Genomic DNA, 6,439 nt, shown 5'->3' with positions numbered 1-6,439 from the left:
GGACTTTTGACAGCCCAGTCAGCAGTGCTGACCGGAGCCACCAGGGTCCCTTTTCGAGCGGGTGTTCCGGTCGAAAACCGGACACCTGGCAACCCTAGCCAGGATGCTGGCAGCCAGCAAGATTCCTCTACTATTAAAGGTGCAGTGCCCAGAAAAGAGAAGGCCGACATCTCAGTCACATGGCTACACGCGGCCTAGTGCACAGTGAGGAAAGTTGGCCGCACACACTTGGAAATCAGCAGCAGCTTTATTATGCAACAAACAACTCGATGCCATGTTAACTCTGGCCCGTCCTTCTGTGACGCTTGGAAAGGCTCCTATGAGAGGGGGAAAAACACAGTAAAAACAATGATCTTCAGCTATATATTGATCTTCCAAACTCTCTGTTTCTATCCATCCAGCTTGCATCTAAACACTCAACACTCATATTAAAATGACCATCGTTTCCACCTGAAAGGACCACGTTTCCTGCCCCTCTAGGGCTACAGGGGTGTACCCAGGGCCGGCACAACCCATTAGGCAATCTAGGCGGTTGCCTTGGGTGCTAACATTTGGGGGGGGGGGGCGACCGCGGCGGCCGGATCTTCGGCTGCCCCCGTTGTCGTCGGTATTTCGGGGGTGGGACCTTCTGCTGCCTGTCGGGGGCGGCATTTCGGGGGCGGGACCTTCCGCCATCTAGGGCGGCAAAAACTCTGGCAGCGCTCCTGGGTGTACCTAGAGCTGTAGTGCATGGCCCGTGTCTGTGCTTACCTCGCTAGTCCTGGAACAGCTCCTCGGGAAACAGCACCTCAGCCCTTCTGGCCTGGAAGAGGAAGAGGAAGGATTAATCATTCAAACACATAACAGCCCATGTCGCCGTGGGGCTGAAGGGCTCCTGCTACTCAGACTGCATCAGTGGGCACAGAGACTGGACATAATCTGACCCGCTGCAAAGGGACCTAAGAGGAGAAAAACGTAGGGGAGGCAGAGCATCAGCGCCACCCTGTGGTGAGTGGCTTACATGACTAGTTTCTGCCTTACTTCTTTGGAAGAACAATACAAAGTCCTAACTAAGGGGGAACTGTTTCCTTGCAGTGAGCCCAGGACGAATTCCCACCAGAGGGGCTGCTGCTGGGCTAGGGTGTTAACTTGGACCCTGCCTTCCTTTGCAATCCCCAAGCCTCTTCAAGCGCAGTCAATTAGGATTCCAGGAACAGAGGTGGTTGCTTTGGGTAGGTCTACACTTGGGGCTATTTCGACCCTGCTAGCACGGGTGTAACAGCAGTGTAGATGGTGAGGCCTGGCTAAGGCAAGTAAAGGGACGCTTGAACCCTATGGCTATGCACCCTACATGCCCATGCAGGGCCTCCCGTGTCTACGCTGCTATATTTAGTAGGGTAGAGTCCTGCCCCTTCCCCACTGCCAGAGCCTTTCCCCACGGCAGTGAAAGATTCCAGTGGGGAAAGGCTCTGGTGGGGGGAGGCAGTGCGGAATGGCACCGGCAGCTCCCCGAGCTGAGCCTGGTTGCCCTCCCTACCACAGCCTTTCACGTGGAGCTACACGCACCCTATGTGCTGACGTAAGTGTAGACAAGGCCTTTGTGTAATAAAGGACAGCGCAGGATGGAAGAGGGACAGGGTCAGGATTTAAGGATCATGGAAGCTTTTTTTTTGTTAGCTGCTGTATGGAGATGGCTGCTGTGTTCGTAAAGGGACCCCTGTACCACAGAAATAGCTCAGGGTCTGGGACAGGGTGTCACATTTTTCCTTCTCCTTCTGCACCTCAAAACCATTTTTTTTAAAAGGCTACTAGTCAAATCCTGCAGTTGGGAGCCCAGCGTGCAGTGCACACAGCCCAGCTACACACCAGGGGTTATTGTAATCAGCGACTGCCCCAAGCCACATCATTCAGCTCTGGCTCCGGATCCAGATCTCAGCGTCCCCAAGTCCACCAGTGCTGGGTTTGGGGTTTCCAGTCTGAGCCCATCTCTCACTGCCATGATCATTTCAAAGCCTCGGCCACCACACTCAGTGTCCTGAGTCACTGATGCTGCAGGGCTAGAGATCCTCAGCTGGTGGGAATTTGCAGAGCTCCATTGCCGTCCATAGCGCTAAGCCGATTGGCACCATCCGAGCAGCTGGGTCTTGGCGTCTGGTACTGACTAGTGAAGGACTAGCTATAGGCATTAGCAGCCTGAATCAAAACTTGAGTTCCATCCAGTCCAGGACCCCTTCTCTGACAGCAGCCAGCACCCGGTGGTTCAGAGGAAGCTGTCAGAATCTCACAGTAGCAGCTGTGGAAGAATCTGTCTCCCAGATCGGCTTTCTACAGATCTCTAATAGGCCTTTGTCCTTATTCTCCCCCAAAGTGGAGTGACGTTAGCACAGGAAGGAACAAAGGTACCTGTTCTAAATAGAGTTCAGCCTGAGAATTAGTCTGAATCCAATATGCCGACAGGCTGAAAAACATGAAGGGCCCAGCCGGCTCTGTAGTGCTCTGCGCTTTCCCAGCCAGCCAGGTCCTTCCTGAAGCCGTTGTTCAGAAAATAGGGGTCTCCTCAGAATCGCCCTGGGCTCATGTGCGCATGGTGGCTGGGGTGGGAGACTCAGTGGGGACAAGAGCCAGAGTCAGTCCAGAGCGACTGTAGGAGAACTACGCTGCGAGCTGGACTGTCCCCGTCCCAGGCAAACCGACAGGCTGCTTTCATGGTTAACGTGGTCTTGCCTCCAGCTTTCCTGTCTTAGTTTTAAGCAATTGTCCCGGCCTCCTGAGAATGTGAATAACTCCCGTAGGCTCGCTGATCACCGGGACCACACGCACCCGGAGCCTTCCCCTTGCCATCAGCTCCCTCACTCCGTGCCCATAACTCTCCTCCCACAGTCCAGGGACCAGTTATTTTGCCCTTTGCTGTATTTTGTCTAGAGTCTCCTCTGTAAATGTGTGTGTGTGTGGGAGGGTGGAGGAGGGGTGAGAATTGCCATATGAAAGGTGGCGAGGAGAGAACTTGTCTCTAGCTCTACAGAGCTTTGATCTCCTTGCTGGGATTCCAACCCTTACTGCTGCGTAATAGAGGTGAAGGAGGCATGGCCCAGTCTAGTGGCACTAGCCCATTTCAGTCATGAGGACAGAGGTTGCTGTGCTCTGGGTTTATCCTGCCAGCCTGGGGCTGGCCAATCACTGTACTGTTATGTAATAAGGGTCCCCTGTGGAACGCATAATGAGCTAGTCAGGGTCAAAGGTTACTTGGTCCGTCCTCAGCCATGAATTTTAGCAGGCGGATGCTGCTCCTCCCTCTTTTCTCCTCTTTGTGGACTTTGGCGGTGCCCAGCAGTTCGTGTGTTGGGGGCTCAACAAGGAAAGAAGAAGTTTAGCAACAGCAGAGAAAGGGGAACCCTGGATTAGCTTTATTCCAGCTCAATCATCACACTATTAATGATGGAAATGGTCTCTGCTCTGTCCTTTGTAGGGCTCAAAGAACACATTCCCTTCTCCATGGGCCTGGGCCAAAGCCCATTAAAGACAACAGAGAGACTGACTTCCGTGAGGTTTGTTTGGATCAGGCCACCTTGAACAAAGAGGGGTTGGACTCATTCCTGCATCACTAGGCTTAGCCTATAACCATCTCACTGTCCACTATTTCCTTTGACTGACGGGCTGGTCTCACCCTCACTCAGATCCCGGACTAAGGAACTGGATCTGGGGAGTTTGTACCCAATATCCCCCACCTCCTCCCTCTTTACATCTGAGGGTCTCTCTGATGAGTCCTTGCTGAGGACTGTCAAGTCATATTGCCCAGGCCTGATCTTCTTTGACTAAACCCCAGGAAATACGGGCTTCCAGGGCTCCATCTGTGTCTTTGCATTAACCAGGTGTATCTTCCTGCCTCATTTAACTACCAGGCTCCTCTGATCAGCGAAGCAGCAGAAAAGCTTCCTGACTCAGGACACAGAGTAACTCTGCTGCTCAGTGCAGCATCTGCCAACCTGCCAGCCTTGAGGCCCAGCCTGTGATATGGTTCTGCAGATCCTAGGCTCAGTGCAGATCCTGGTAGCTGCGTGGGAATGTGCCTGAAAGCCGCTTTTGTGCGCCACCCCCACCAACTTGGAGGCCATCTGGCCACTGGGCCAGCCCCCAGCATAAAGCAGAGAAGCCTCGGGGATGCCGCAGCCATGCCCCCTCTCCCTTGGGAACACCTCCCTCTCCTGAGGCTGGGAGGAGGGTGGTGTTGGAGCCATTACAACAGGCCGATGGCGCCAATTACAGAGGAGGATCATCACACAGTGGATGACCAAAGCACACAGTACAAATTAGACCCCATTGGTGCCATGACAGGGCCTCTGCGTCCCCATTGCCATCTCCTTGACCCACACCCTGAGACCTCTGCTTCCTCACTGCACTAACCTAAGGATATTACTTACGTTCACGTACCAAGTCCAGGCCTCCTGATCTGGGTCTGTCTGCCGGCATGCTGGACAGTGCGCCCTAGGGAATCAACACAACGGCTCTCCTGTCAATGCTTACATTCTCCAGGGCGAACTTTCAGAGGTTCAGCCTCTCAACAAAGAGAGCAGTTTTCAAGACGTCTCACGGGAAATCAAACGCAGTCACAATCTGGGAAATTACCGAGGGACTGATGGCCGAATGCTACGCTATTTCCACTGTTCCAGAGGAATTTCCTCAGAAGTATCTAGATGATTATGGTTTGAACACAATCCCTGCCTTTTACATAAACCCCAGGCCACCCCACTTACAGGTCAAGAAATGAGGATGCAAGGTGCCCCAGACATACATACGGGGCACTGCTAGTTGTGAGAATATGGGACTGAGCAACGCTTTGCAATCTCAGTTCAACAAGTCAACAAAACTTACCTCAGCAAAGAAGGCAACTGAGGTGAGCGTGTGCTTCTTTCTTCCCCACTTGGGCCTTGGGCCTGAAATCCTTCCCTCTCTCATGTGGGGCTCTAAACGAGTGGATTGATTTTCAGAGGAGCTGAACAGCCACGGCTTCGGCAGATTCGAGTGAGGAGTTCTTGGTATTCAGCATTTGAGAAAGGTCAGGCCATTTATTTAGGTGCCTGAGTGTGGCATTGCAGCCTCTGCCATGGGTCGTTTACAATGAAGACGAAATCAACATCATCTCGGCACGACAACCAAGTTCAGGATCTAATCGAGCTGTATCCTCTCTGTACTGCTGTACGGTTGCGAAACATTGGGACTGCGCCACTCAGAGTGGGCAAAGCTGGAGGCTTTCCACATAAAATGCCAACGTTGTATATTGGGCATAGAGTGGAACGACTTCATTTGTAAAGCAGATGTTTATGGTCGCTCCGGTCTACAGACTACTGGGGCCATTGTCCGCAGATGGCGTCTTATGCTTTTCAGACATGTGGAGAGTATGCCACACGACCAGGCCTGCACAACATACGGCCCGTGGGCCACATGCGGCCCGTGTGGGCTCACTGTGCGGCCCGCGGGGGGATTCTAAACCCCACGCACAAAAGTCCCAAGGCTGGCGTGGCGGCGCTTCCTGGGGCAGCTCCTGGTGGCGTGCCTGCCCGCCGACAGGAGCCAGCAATGCGGGACACGGGGATGGAGCCCTCGCGCGCCGCCGCGCCTCCACGCCCCCCGCCCCAAGCGGGACACGGAGCCCGCGCGCGGCGCCGCGCCTCCACGCCCCCCCCTCCGGCCCCAAGTGGGACACGGAGCCCGCGCGCGCCGCTGCCCCTCCCCACTGCCCCAAGCGGGACACGGGCACGGATCCCTTGCCCACCTCCCCCCCCCAGCGGGACACAGGGCTCAGCCGCCGCCCCCGTCCCGAGCACTTTTTGGCCCACCTCCCGCCCCCGGGACTCCTGCCCCATCCAACCCCCCGCGTTCCTTGATGCCCTCCCCAGGACCCCTGCCCCATCCACCCCCTTCCCTGTCCCCTGACTGCCCTCCGCCGCCCCATCCAACTCCTCTCCTGATTCCCCATCCAACCACCCCTTCTCCCTGTCCCCTGACCACCCTTGGAACCCCTGCCCCTGACTGCCTCCCACCGCCCCATCCAACCCCTGCTCCTTCCTGACTGCCCCCCGGAACCCTCGCCTGCATTCAAACCCCCTGTTCCCTGCCATCTGACTGCCCCGAACCCTATCCAGCCCCCCACCACCCCCCTGAACTCCCCTGCCCTCTATCCAGCACCCCCTGCCTGCTCCCTTACTGCGCTACCTGGAGGTGGCTGGCGGTGCTACAGCCGTGCCGCTCGGCTGGAGCCGGGCCATGCTGCCACCGCGCAGTGCCTGGAGCACCGGGTCAGTCTGAGCTTGCAGCCCCCCCGCTTCCCGCCAATCAGCTGTTCGCGCAGGAAGCCCGGGAGGGGAAGTGGCCGGCTGGGGGCGCAGGGTCTGGAGGCACGGGGGCTGCCCGAAGCCGGTAGCACTCGGGCAGCCCGGCTCTTAAACAGAGCCGAAGAGTCGGG

General features: G+C 56.0%; 1 long non-coding RNA gene across 1 annotated transcript; it reads right to left on the bottom strand.

Annotated features, from left to right (window-relative positions):
- Positions 1 to 234: 234 nt before the first annotated feature.
- LOC135972624 (uncharacterized) lies at positions 235 to 4,458 on the bottom strand. Its single transcript, XR_010589104.1, has 3 exons — positions 4,398 to 4,458; positions 751 to 802; positions 235 to 317 (listed from the first exon to the last, which is right to left on the bottom strand). It is a non-coding gene; the product is annotated as an uncharacterized LOC135972624 (long non-coding RNA).
- Between the last annotated feature and the right edge of the window lie 1,981 nt (positions 4,459 to 6,439).

Source organism: Chrysemys picta, chromosome 1, assembly GCF_011386835.1.
Source record: "Chrysemys picta bellii isolate R12L10 chromosome 1, ASM1138683v2, whole genome shotgun sequence".
Taxonomy (NCBI): Eukaryota; Metazoa; Chordata; order Testudines; family Emydidae; genus Chrysemys; species Chrysemys picta.
This window is presented reverse-complemented; position numbering and strand designations above follow the sequence as displayed.